This window comes from Psittacula echo (assembly GCF_963264785.1).
Source record: "Psittacula echo genome assembly, chromosome: 2".
NCBI classification, from domain to species: Eukaryota; Metazoa; Chordata; class Aves; order Psittaciformes; family Psittacidae; genus Psittacula; species Psittacula echo.
In genome coordinates this window covers 97,303,603-97,317,245 of record NC_137737.1, presented here as the reverse complement: position 1 = coordinate 97,317,245, position 13,643 = coordinate 97,303,603, and positions in this window count along the sequence as shown.

Sequence of the window (13,643 nt, the reverse complement as noted above, 5' to 3'; positions counted from 1 at the left end):
ACAGCTGCATGATGAGAGCAGTAAAACACTGGGTCAGGTAGCCCAGAGAAGATGTAGAACCTCAATCCTTGGAGATATTCAAATACCTACTGGACAATGCCCTAAACAACCTGCTATAACTTTGGAGGTGGTCCTGCCCTGAGTTAGGTATTGGACTGGAGACCTACAGAGGTTCCCTTTTCCCTAAATGATTCTGTAATGCTAGTAAACCTGTGTCTAGTAAATGCACCTTTGTAAATAATAGCCAAATTAGATATTTTGTTATTAAAGAAAAAGCAAAAATGGATCAAGCTGATGTTCTTTAAGGAATACAGAAAAGGACATACGATTACTAGTGCAAAACCGTTGCTAATGGGGAGGAGGCATCATATTAGCACACAGCTGCAATTACAAAGCATAGTAGTATTTTTCTGAGAGCCTGGAGTAAGGCAGTGCTTACACTTATTTAGCCATGGAGATGTTTTAGAACTGTTTTAGATCACCTCAAAAGACTACAGTGACTAACCTTTCCCTCCATGGTCCTTGGGTGCTGTTACCACAGTTTTTGCCATTTCTTTCTCCTCCTCTACCTAACATCATCTCTGTCTTTTATCTAAAAGGATTCAGCACAGACTGGCAATCACTGGTTTAAAACATTCTAGCCCTGGGAAGGAGTGGGGAGGGTTGCAGCCTTTATGCACAAACCAAAATCAATGATACAGAGGGGAAGAGAGATTTCCCACTACTTAAAGAGGAATTTCTAGTCTGCTGGGATCAATCCCTGTTGATTAGATGTAAAATGTATATACTGAAAGACGCTACTGTAAAACTCCAGGAGGTCTCAAGATAGAGAGAGAGTGCCACAAAAAGCAAGAACAAAAATCAAGGGATTGTGCACAACTTACTTGCTAAATCTACAGCAAACTGGGAACATTGCCAGACCAAACTGCTCCAATGAAGAGAGGCATTTGCCACAACAAACATTCCACTCCACATCCTGGATCACACAGTTTTAAAAAGACATATTTGAGCAGCAAATAAAATGCAATGACGATATCAAATTTAACATCAAAGAGGAATCTTTTAGTACCTGCCAGTCCTTTGAGTGTCAAATACAGGGAGAAAATCAGAGAAGCTAAGGCTCCACTTTTTGCTTTCCACTGTTTATGATGAAATGACTTGTTCAGGGGACAGATACTGTGAATATGTGAGCTGTGCTATGACCAGCTGGCCTATTTTGGATTTCAGCCGCAATACACAGATGGAAAGTATGTTTCTAGATTGCACGATTTCTTTTTAAAATCTGCTTTTTTTTTTCTTTTTCTTTGGTTAAGCAGCAATTACTGAGGTTAAGGAGAAAGTGTTGCAGTTCCTTTGAAGCCTAACGAGAGTCCAAAGATCATTCAAACACCATTTTCTGAATGTTTTTTTTCTAGAGACCTGCATATCTTTTGTAAACATATTGCTGAAATCTCAACACAGGTAACAGAAATCATATGTTGTTTAACAGCTTGCCCTATGGAAAAGGCATGAAAAAAGTCAAAAGATTTCACAGAGAACCATGGAAGCTACCATGTGTATTTGCTGTCCCTGTCAACATGAGCTACATTTAGTTTGGATGGGAGTCTTTCATTATCAAGACCTCAAGGAATATGAGGAGCTGGAGAAAATAGAAAGTATGACCATTCTAGGTGCCTTGCAGCATTGCTGGAGTCAAGTTGTCAAAAGCAATCTCTTTCCCTGTGCATGATCAATTTGCATACAAACTGCGCAGGCTGAATCAGTCCTCTCCTCTTACTTGGAATGCTGCATGGCAGCATTTCTGGATTAACTTCCTTTAATCATTCCTGGATCCCAGCACTTTTCTTTCTTTTAAACCCACACACAAAACCTCACAAACTCACTCAGGCTGATGTCTTGTTTCAGATTACAATTGCTATACTGATGCCTGATTTAGGACCAGTATATTTGACTTCGGTGTTTATAGGGACGTATAATCAAGTAAATGTAGTCCTTTCAAAACATAATGCTCATACATAACTAAACCAGGATGCTATATGTGTTAACGGGAGAAGGAATAGTTCCAGGTGTACCCATACACCCAGCTGTTTTCTGCTCTTCCTCCTCCAAGAGACAGAAAACAAGGAAGCTTCTTAAAACCAGGAAGCAGAGAGTTGGGGTCATGTCTTTCCTAGCAGCCCTCCACAAACCCCAAAGGTGATAACTGTCCCATAATCTGCATGTGCAGGAAACTGAAGCTCAAGATATGGCGTTTTCCCTACTTAAGGAACTAGAAGAGCCAGCTCAGGCTTCAGCAAATGAAGAGTAGACCTGGTTATAGAACAGATAGATATTTATTTCTGGAATTGATTCCCCCTTATATTTGAGCCAGGCTTTGTTATTCTGGTCAGGTAAGTGTTGTTAAAGAAAGATTTTATTCCAAAACTTGAAGGTGTGCTAAATGCAATCACTTGCTGGTGAATCAAGCACATAAATAACACGATTTTATTTTACAGGGAAAAAAGCCCAATAACTCCCTCCCTTCCCTTGTTCTCCCCCTCCTCACACACAAAGCACTCTAAAGCCATAGGATTTTTATTCATCCATAAACAAATCAGTGGTTTAGCTCTCTTCTTGTACTGACAGGAAACGGTCTTCTGTGAACTGGAAAATGCAGCAAGTTTCTGAACAGATACATTCACATTTCTGGATTGATTTTTTATTTGTTCTGTAAGAGAAGCCCACAAATGTATTTTGGCCAAAGACCTTGGCCCTCCCATAAAGAAAAAAGACCCACATTGCAGAAAGTACATTTTTGGGATCTAAAAAATTACCTCTAGGTAGCTTTGTAATGACCCACTTTCTTTACAGATTGTCTGTAAGACAGGGAAAAAACCTTGTGTAAGTAGACCTGGGCTGTCGTGTTTTGCCATGCACCATGATCATGTATTTTCAGCGATCTATCACTGAGCAAGTGTAGCAACAGACCTAGAGAAAATAAAAATGCACTCCATATGATAGAAAACATCTTGTTTATATGCTCCTTGAAAATGCATTGCAATATTCCCAAACTGGCAGCTGCCCCTTTGGACAGACAGGCTCTCTAAAGAGGTGAAGACGGAGTATAGCCGTAGCTGCAAAACAGAAATGTATTTCATCAAGTCATATACCAAGAAGTACCTTTGCTGTTCAATCAGATTCAATTCTTTTTAAATAATATGACAATTTTTGCCTCATGTTGATGCAAATAGGCAGTGTTCCAGATATCTCCACTGAGAATATCATGTTAAAACTAGGCAAACAAACAAAAAGAAAAGCCTCTTGAATAGTTTTAATTTTCTAGAATTTGCCAAGGCTGCTTACTGTTAGGCTTCTCTCCCTGCAGCACTATTTTCTTGGGCACAGAGTCCAAGCCCCCTGGTTTCTTCAAGCCTTCTGCCTTGAAAGCATTATGCCCATGGAATGGGCAACAATACACAATTATTTGAAACGTCAGAACGAAACAATTCTCATTTTGAGTATCAGGTGTCAACTTCTCGTAGCAAACCATCTGTAACCCTTACAGCAGAAAGGTCAGAGAAGAAATATTTTTTAAAACTTGCAATGACAGGAATTGTCTTTAATTCATTCAGTTTTGCATGGAGTCGTCACATCATTTCAGAAGAACTAAGAAAGCCATACTATGAAGGGGAAGCTTTCAAAAGAGTAATTCCTCCATCAGACTCTTCTCCCTACACCATCTTATAGATGTATCTGTGAATTTTTCTGCTTAAATTTGTTTTTAAACCTCTCAGCAGAATGTTTAGAAGTACTAGAGGTCTAATACTCTAATACTTCTACTAAAGTTACTCTGGTAACTCAAATACTTCAACGAGTATTGAAGCTTAAGATAGACTGAGATGGGTTATGTTTTCCTTATGCACCTTCAGCAATACTGCTTTTAAGATTTGAGTCAGCAATAAGCAAGATAACCCATTAATGGGAAGAGACCTATTCCTAAGTCCTCTTTAACCAGGTACATACCGGAACACTTCAGTGTGTAAGAAAAATCAATAGGTTCTCCTAGTTTATAATTACTTGTACCATGGCATTAACGGTACTTCCCTTCGTAGGACTTAAATACTGAAAGAAGTATTTGAGTCAGCATGTACCATTCGGGTCAGGTCTACATTCTCCTGTTGTCTTATATATGAGGTTAAATAAGAAACAAAGGTAATTAGAAAGAAAAATATGGAACAAGAAATTAAGAGTGCAAGACCTACATTTCTTGCTGATAACAGAGCAACTTGTGCTTACTTTCATCTCTGTATAAGCCACTCATGAGCTGTGTCAAGTCACTGGGAAAGCCTTCAATATCAACTTCACCAATTCTCCTTCTACTGAAAATATGTCTGTTAGTCCTTCTGTCACCATGCTATAAATCAACCTTCAACCAATATGAACAGAGTTGCACAAGTTAAAAGCAAGTTAAAAACAAAACTAACATTTTGGTCTTATTTTTTCCTGTAGAATAAATTTTAAAATATTTTAAAATATTTATTCTTCCAGTAGTTACTTTATTTCTGATCATTCAACATGACATAAACCTGAAAACCAGCACAATGTTTGAGTCTTGGCACCCAGTCGACTAAAGGAACCAGAGTTTTTTCTACATACAATGCATAAAAGAAGATACATGCCAGATCGTGCTCCTAAAGTTTCCTTTATGATCCTCATACCCACATTTCTCCAGTGTCAGGCAGATGTGTTCTCACAGGGTCAATCTGCTGTATGAACTCCTTTTCCCTTGCAGTGGTGTCTTGCCTTTAGAACTGTCAGTCGTGCCATGCCATTGGAAGCACAATGTGGCTAGGTGCAACCTGTGGGAAGGTGGCACCATGAACATACAGCTGACAGTGACGTCCCCAGATGGCTGGGCTCCTCCTGCTCATGATTGGCACCAAATCAAAACATGAGTTATATGCTGTTTTTCCAGTAGGGTCATAAAACAGTAATCCTGGCTGCTGGTTGGATGAAATATAACTATGTCTCTCAAAAAAAAAAATACCTTCCAGTACTGGGTGGCCAAGATGAATGAGGTTGAACTCCACCTTGCTAAGAACAAAAGTTGTAAAGATTCATATTCTAGGTAGGAAAAGTATACACAGAAGGGAGAAAAGAGGTCAGGTTAATAAGAACAACCATAAAAAATAGTCTAAGTACATAACAGATGAAATTAGAATTGCCTATATGAGATACCTAATGAGGGATATGAGTAATATCTTCTTATAATTTCTGTAGCTATATCAGTGCTAAGCAGATGATCAGTAGAGTTTCAGTCTGGTTGTTGAACAATTCGTGGTATGGACAAATGAGACTGAGAACATCATCATGTTTGATTTCTTTTATTTCACTCTTCACGGCTGCAAGCTGATGACTAACACATCAGAGACAAAGTCTAAAACAGGTTACTAGAGCAGGTTACAGAATACACTTGGTTGTTTTCAGATCAGCTATGCCAAAAAAAAATGTTCATCATGGAATTCTCTGGGTCAGACATTTGTCAAAATGAGACTTGCTGTTGAGAACCCCCAGAAAAGAGGAAGATGCCACAAGATTTGAAAAAGACAAACTCCTGGTTTAATTTGTGAAGGAAGGAAAAGGTCGGGGGGGGGGGGGGAGGGAATCACAGACTTGTTTATCTTTACTTCTGCTTTCAGGGAAAAAAATCTCATTAGAAAAAGAAAAGAAGGAAATAAGAAGGAAATGTAGTATGTTGGTAGTTAATATTAATTTAGTAGGTAGAATGAGATGTGCTGAAAAGAAATCTGCAGTAACATCTCTTGGAACTTTTAGCGTTCAATACTTTTATTAGACACCTGGAAGATGGACTGGAGAGCCTGCAAACTTAACAAGCACACAACACAAAGCTGGGAATGACTGCAAGAATGGAGAAATACAGGCTTAGAATACAAATGATCTTGACAAAATGGAGGCATGCCTATAAAAAAGACTGGGTGCAATTCAATCAGAACAACTACAAATATTTATACTTGGGTAGGAGAGAGGCAGTGCACAAAAATTGCGGGAGAATAACTAGCTAAGCAGCAGTTTTTCAGGAATGGATCTAGGTATTACAGGAAAATGCAAGTTGAATGATACGGCAGCAATGTAAAGCTGTCATGAAGAGGGCAAATCGTAAAAGGATAACCCTAAGGAAAAATTAAAATAATTGAACCTTTTGAGAGACGGAGTATTTCTAACAATGACAGAAAATGGATAGCAATGGGAGTGTCTCAACTGAGAACATGTAAACATATTTTATTCTGAAGAAAACGTAAATTAACAAGGGAAAATAAGTAAGAAAACAGACCAAAACAGGATAAATGTATGATACTGGTTGTTTTCTTAAGGGAATGTAACCAATTGCAATTTCACTCTCATGCTGCATATCAGAGGTTAATATCTGAGTAAAGATAGTTGAACTGGCTTTTTATTATTGAATTATAATCACTTGAGCAATTATAAAAACAGGTGTTGCTGATTGAAATCAATTATTCCTTCACCTGATCACTATACAGCTGATAAGAACTCAAGATTGCTACACAAGTACTCTCTCACTTGTACTGAAGCCTTCTTGAAAGGCATTTATTAAGCCAAGATGCTCTGGAAAGAAACTCCACTGAAGGACAAGGACAAAGATTAAAATCTTCTAAGAAAGAGTGTGCAGGCTGTGGTGTCTGCAGATCTTGATTTGATCATTAAGTAGCCTTGATACTTAGCTGACTATTGAAAAGAAGTGTTTTCAATGTGTCTACAGGAATTTTCTCAGGCTTCTAGACCGATCGTTTAGTCTTAAATCTTTCAGTCTACAAAAGGCTATGTACTCTGTGCAAGAGTACAGTGTAGTAGTGTGTTTAGTGGCTCAGCTAAGCAGAAGTTCAAGTAGTCTAGTAGTATGTATTTGGTTTAGCTTTAGCAATAATATGACTGGAAAAACACCAGGGCAGGGACATCACAAGCAGCAGAAATATTTTCCACAAGCAGCGGAACAATAAGCTTGCCTGAAAACCCAGTGGATATAACTGCTGCTTTAAATTGAATACTGGTACTTTGTATGAAGTAGCAGACAATATCTGAAATACTTAAATGGGATCAATATAATTCGGTTGGGGGTTGACCTGCTGGAAAGTAGTGAAGGGGAAAGGGACCTGGGGGTCCTGGTGGGTGGGAAGATGACCATGAGCCAGCAATGTGCCCTTGTGGCCAAGAAGGCCAATGGCATCCTGGGGTGTATTAGAAAGGGTGTGGTCAGTAGGTCGAGAGAGGTCCTCCTTCCCCTCTACTCTGCCCTGGTGAGGCCGCATCTGGAATATTGTGTTCAGTTCTGGGCCCCTCAGTTCAAGAAGGACAGGGACCTGCTGGAGAGAGTCCAGCACAGGGCAACTAAGATGATTAAGGGAGTGGAGCATCTCCCTTATGAGGAAAGGCTGAGGGAGCTGGGTCTCTTTAGCTTGGAGAAGAGGAGACTGAGGGGTGACCTCATCAATGTTTACAAATATGTAAAGGGTGAGTGTCATGAGGATGGAGCCAGGCTTTTCTCAGTGATGTCCAGTGATAGGACAAGGGGTAATGGGTGTAAACTGGAGCATAAGAGGTTCCATGTGAACATCAGGAGAAACTTCTTTACTGTGAGAGTGACAGAGCAGTGGAACAGGTTGCCCATGGGGGTTGTGGAGTCTCCTACATTGGAGATATTCAAGGCCCGGCTGGACAAGTTCCTGTGTGACGTACTCTAGGTTACCCTGCTCTTGCAGGGGGGTTGGACTAGATGATCTTTTGAGGTCCCTTCCAACCCTCGAAATTCTGTGATTCTGTGATATTGGTGATAGTAAGGAAAATGTCTACTCTGACATGGTTTATCTGTCATGTAATGGATGTTCATTCTGATTTTCCCTTTGCCAGAACTCTCCCTAAATATTTTTCTAAACTGGGGTAAATTAAGTCAGACTTCTTAAGAAGATGGCTACACATTAAGGTCTATTAGTGTCCAGTTAATTTTAATGTGGATTCTTAATCATTATTTCTCATTGACCATACATCCAATACAAAGTTTCATATGTATGTCTCAACATCATAAATGAAGCCATACTTCATGTTCAGGACCATTCACTCAGCAGGCTGTGTATTCAGAGTAAACTTACCTTTATACACTTCTGTGAAAGTCTGGTTTCCTACTAATGTGGAAATCCAGTGCCTTTGGTTGCATAAAAATGCATAGAAGTCAGCCGTTTGATTACTTCTTTTCTGAAGCTGAGATAAATACAGCTTTTTGAAGTACTTAGATTCTTTGGCCTCTAAAATGTAAGTCTAGTTTTCATTCTGGAAAAATCTTGCATATTTAATGATCTGTTTCTTCCTATCTGATCCAATTATTTGGATGGAGCGGAACTTACTTCAAATGCAAGCTGTCCCAGCTTTATCAAGTACCAAATTTTTAATAAGGTATCTACAAGATTTTGCAGGAAATGTAATGCTGGTGCTTTTACTGCACAGCTACATTCTGCCTTTGCTCACTTTTGTTTGTGTACTATGACCTAAACGTTTGCTCCAAATAAAGCTGTCACGGAGACAGTGCTAAGTTAGAACTTAACAAGGGGTCTTAACACAGTCTGCCTGTCCAGGTGCTTTGCCTTTTGAGTAAGGCAACACTGACAGAAAACTTTCTCAACAGGTTACCGTAAATTCCTTTCGCAGTTAATGATCTATGTTGTGAAAAGAAGATGAATGCTTTCAGTACAAGCCAAAATATCCACTGCCAGAAATAAAGAAAAGCATTTCCTATGTTGGGAAGAATTGCTTTTGGAGCCATGTTTCATGAAGAGACCTTCCTAGTGGGCTTCTGAACTTCAGCTAAACCCATCTACGAATATAGGGTCCCAGGAAGATGTAGGCAGATGGACACAGGTTACAGCAGCCTCGTTTTTTAAGTCCTCAAATCAGCAGTGGAATCATTAGTGATACATATTACTAGATTTATAAAGAATAAACCTACTAAAAGCAAGATTGGCTGATCTGGTTGCAAGAAATAGAAAACTTGCAGGGAGCATGAATATGGTAAAAATTGACTAATGCCAGCAAAACAATGTCAAATAATGTTTTCAGAGTAAAACAACCGTTTAATTCCTATAAAGTATTTCCATAAATATCCCTTAATATTTCTGTAACATTTATAAATACTTCATCCAATGAATTGCCTGGTGAAAACAAAACAACACAAACACCAATCTGAATAACATTTCCACTGAAATATTTTGATTATTCAACAATTTCAATAATGTATTATCTGCAGGCTGAAAAAAACATGACTGTGATATTTGTGTGGTATTAGGAAAACTTGTCTTAACATTTTAGAAAGGAAGAACATGGCATTTTCAATACTAATCTGGTTAAAAATGTGAAAAGCTGTGTAACAAAAGATGTCTTGAGCCTGCAGAGAAATGCAGCAGTTTCCATGCCTCAGTCTTTGAACCACCAGCTGTCCAAGGGGCTTTGTAAGTGATCTGCTCAAACCAGCTTTGCTGGCTGGCATTTATTGACACAACTTGCAAAAAAGTTATCTTTGCTTTAATAAGTCACAATTTCAGACAGATTCTATGCCCACCAAGCATTAACTGAGAAGACGCTAGCACGTAGGGTCCCAGCAGATGGCATGTACTACCATGGTTCCACTTTGCTACAGAACCCCAATGCATCTGACAACTTCCAGTGTGTTACTGACTCTTTGTCAGAGTATGTTGCTGTACAGTAGCTCACAAAGAAAAATTGCTTGGGAATTCATGGCTAGAAAATTCAATAGGACTTTTCCAGCTTAAGCTGCTACTTCATTTTGTGATTTTTATATTAAAAAATATATAGTGGTGAAGTATTAAACTAAATATATCTATATATTGAAATGTCAGAGTAAGCTGTTTGCTTAAAGCAAATTTTGATAGTTGAGGCTGTGTAAGACACCACAGGTGAATCGTGAATTCTCACTGACCTCTCTACACAGTCTCACATGGGCAAAAATAAGCAAGCTGTCACCGTATCAGTGACCTAGAGGTCCAATTCCAAAAGTGCACAAGAGCACCAAGAACAAAAAATCAGATCAGTGTCAAAAATGGATATTAACGTTTCACCAGGTGTTTTCTCTTTAAAAAAAAAAACATTTGTTTTTTCCAGTTCTTAGAGTCTTGAGGAAATTAAAGAGGCCTCCTTTATGCATGTTCCCTTTAAACAGCTAGAAGTATATTTGTAGCTGTACCTGAATCATTGTTCTAACTAAAGCACTACTGCAAGGAAGACATCATCAACTATCTGTTGTTTTATGAGTTAGTTAATGAAGGAAAGACAACCATTTTTGAACTAGGTATTTCCTCATATACCCCAATGTCACAAAACAACACCAAGTGTTCTCGTTTGGCATTATATTTATAGAGCGCAACCGTCATCCCACAAAAATGTGCATGTTATGCTTGGTCAGGGATGGTCTGAAGTTCTTTTTATGTTCATTGTCTTTGGTGACAACTATCCAAAGTTACAGCCTGAATGAAGTCAATCTGGATGAAATGAAAAACCAGACAGCAGAAGTGTATTTGAACCCCAGGGCTGGGCCATGGTCACAGAGACTTCTCTGTGACACAATATAAATTTCTGTGAAATTCTACAAAAACACCTTAATTTTAAATTCCCTGTACAGTGCTCCTACTCATTACATCCTACCTATGCCATCTGGGGCTGTCCATCCATCTGGGGCTTCCCAAAGCTTCTCAACAATATTTGTCTGATTCTTCTTTCTAGGCATAGGGAAAATTTACCTTGCTCTGAAAAAAAAGATTTCTACATCAATAAACTAAAGATGTCTCCTGAAAGAGTGTCTCAAACTAAAACTTAGATGTCAGTCTAGTGTGAATTTGGTTGTGACTGGAGTAACAGAGTTCTGATTACCATCCAAAACTTCAGAAAACCTTATCACTAATTACCCACAAAATCCAGATCATATTTCTTGCTCTTTCACTATAGGATGAAGTGTTCCAAGTACTGATAACTGACTACTACCAATAGGTAGGCAATGATATATATGCTTCAATATCTAATTTTTCAAGCAAGAGACTGACAAGTTATTCTTATAGCAGTGGAGGCTTTGTGTTAAACTGTTTTGTATCTTCTATTTTCAGCAATGACCTAAAATGATAGCCTAATTCCATCAAATCCATCATTTTCCTTCACCCCCCTCTCCAGAGTAGACCAGCTGACCAAAATCATGAAACAGAAATAGCCTTCCAAAAGGTTCAGCTCTGCAACCCTTACACTAGAATCACCAGCCACAGAAGACTCTTTAGTTCTCCCTGTCACAGTGCACTCACTGTGCAGAGACGAGTAAGTGATTCCCTGAATCAGAGGTAATTCAGATTTGAAGGGAAAAAAGGTCAGACTGAGAGTCTCAGTGCTTTATCCAGTCAGGTGTTAAAAACCTCCAACTGACAGAACAACCTCTCTGCACACCTGTTGCAATGCTTGATTATCTTCATGGTGAAAACATTTGTCCCTGTATTCAGTCTGAGAACCTTTTATTCCAGTTTATGCCCACTGCTTCTTGCCCTTTTGCCATGCACCACTCTGAAGAGCCTAAATACACCTCTTCAGTAATACCCTTCTTGGTTTTGGAAGACTTCTGTAAGGTGCTCCTGAAGCCCTTTAGTCCTCCTAACAACCCGTGGTTCACTTAACCTCACAAGGCAAGCACTCCAGCCCCAGCCACCTTGGTGGTCCTGTGCTGAACTTGCTCCAGTCAATCCATGTCTTTCTTGTGCCGGGGTTCCCAAAACTGGATGCACTGGATAATCACTTCCCATAGTTTAACAGCTATACTGTTACTAATGCATCACAGGATGCTTTTAGCTTTCTTTGCTGCCAGGGCATGCTGCTAGCTCGTGTTCAGCTTGCTGACCACCAGGATCCCCAGGCTGTTTTCAGACACACAGCTTGTCAGTCCTCAGCCTTTTTGTATTATGCATGTCAACAAAAATGTCATCCATTGCCTGTGTGGGCCAGGGCCTGATCCTACAAGCGCTCATTCAAACTTAACTTGGCTCCTCAATGACAACCCTCTGCAGCCCATGGGTGGTATAAGAGTAACCAGTGCCAGGATGGTGCGCTCATCTCCCAGTCTGACACAGCCGTGCCTGTGTCTGACGATGAACTTCATTGATTCAGACCCTGACCCTACATACTGACCCTAGGCAGTGGTGTGCTGGGGTCCCTCGAGGGGCTGGTCTCCTCTCAGTGCATGGGTGGCCCTGGCAACATGTGCCTCCAGGACAGACATTTTGGTGGCTGTGCAGAGCAACTTCAGCTGACCAAAGCCTGCTGCAGATGGAAATGTGTGAAGGTAGGATTTCTATTTCTCCTCAGCCATGGGCACCAGTAACAGCCCATTATGGCCATACTTGTGTCCTGCCTCAGAGGTTCCTCTGATCATTTTTCCATTTTCCACTAAAATGTTCTCTGTTAGTACATAACAACAGGATGGAGACCAAGACACTGAAGGGGAAAACGAACTAGGCAGTTAAGTTTTGATGACATTCTCTGCAGCTCCTGTTAATCAGACAGTAGGAAAAGAGCAGGGTAGTTTGGACTGATGGACTGCAGATACAGGAAAATGACATTTTCAGGATACATACATTGTTTTTCCACCATGTTTTATTATCAGACTGCTTTACTAGAAAGCGAAACTTAGCTGTCAGTATCAGAATTAATGATAATGATGCAATTTGAAACATAAAAAGGTTTTTAATTTGATTGATCAATAATAGTACTGAATTGCCTTGTAAGAAAGAATAGCATCTGGAGCATTTTTTTTTCCCCAAAACCATTTTAAATTCACCTGGTAGGTCTATATTCTCTAGAATATAAAGTTTTCAGCTTCTTTTCCTTAGGAAAGTATTTGAATCACCAATACTTTTAGTTGCAATTTTGTAAGATATAACGTATATCTTAAATAAATAATACAATTACAAATGCAAAGTTTAAATCCTTAGCCAAGATGCAGTTATATCCAAACTCACCTCTTTCTTTCTTTCTTTCTGCCGGGGGACCCACATCTCCATTGCTGTTAGGAAGTGTCAACATCCAGAAGCTTCACCAAACATGCTGCAATTCTGAACTCAGAGCTAGTTATTAGCTGCAGTCTTTTTCCCTCACAGCTTTATCAACACTGGGAAATACACACCATGATAACTTATGCTTGCTGAGGGCTAATTAAAAGGCACTGATATTTCTAGTGACAGTTAGACTAGCTTATGTTCTCTTTTTCCTGTCAATACATTACTTTTCCAACAGGCAAGAATATGACCATGATAGGTAGCTATCACATCCCTACTCGTTAGAAATCAGTTTACATCTTACTTATTTCTCAGCAAAGCATTTTTCAGTAAAAAGCCCATAATTTGCAAAACAGAGAGCAATGCATTACATTTACTGCTCAGGCAGAAAAGGTGCAGAGCTATTTATTCCGCTGGTCTGAGTCATATTATAACTAAATATGATTAGGCTGGGTTCCTTTTTTTTTTTTAAACAATGAGCAATAGATTGGAGGCTTGCTTAGCTGTTCTTCGGTCATTAACACGATACCTGTTGAACTC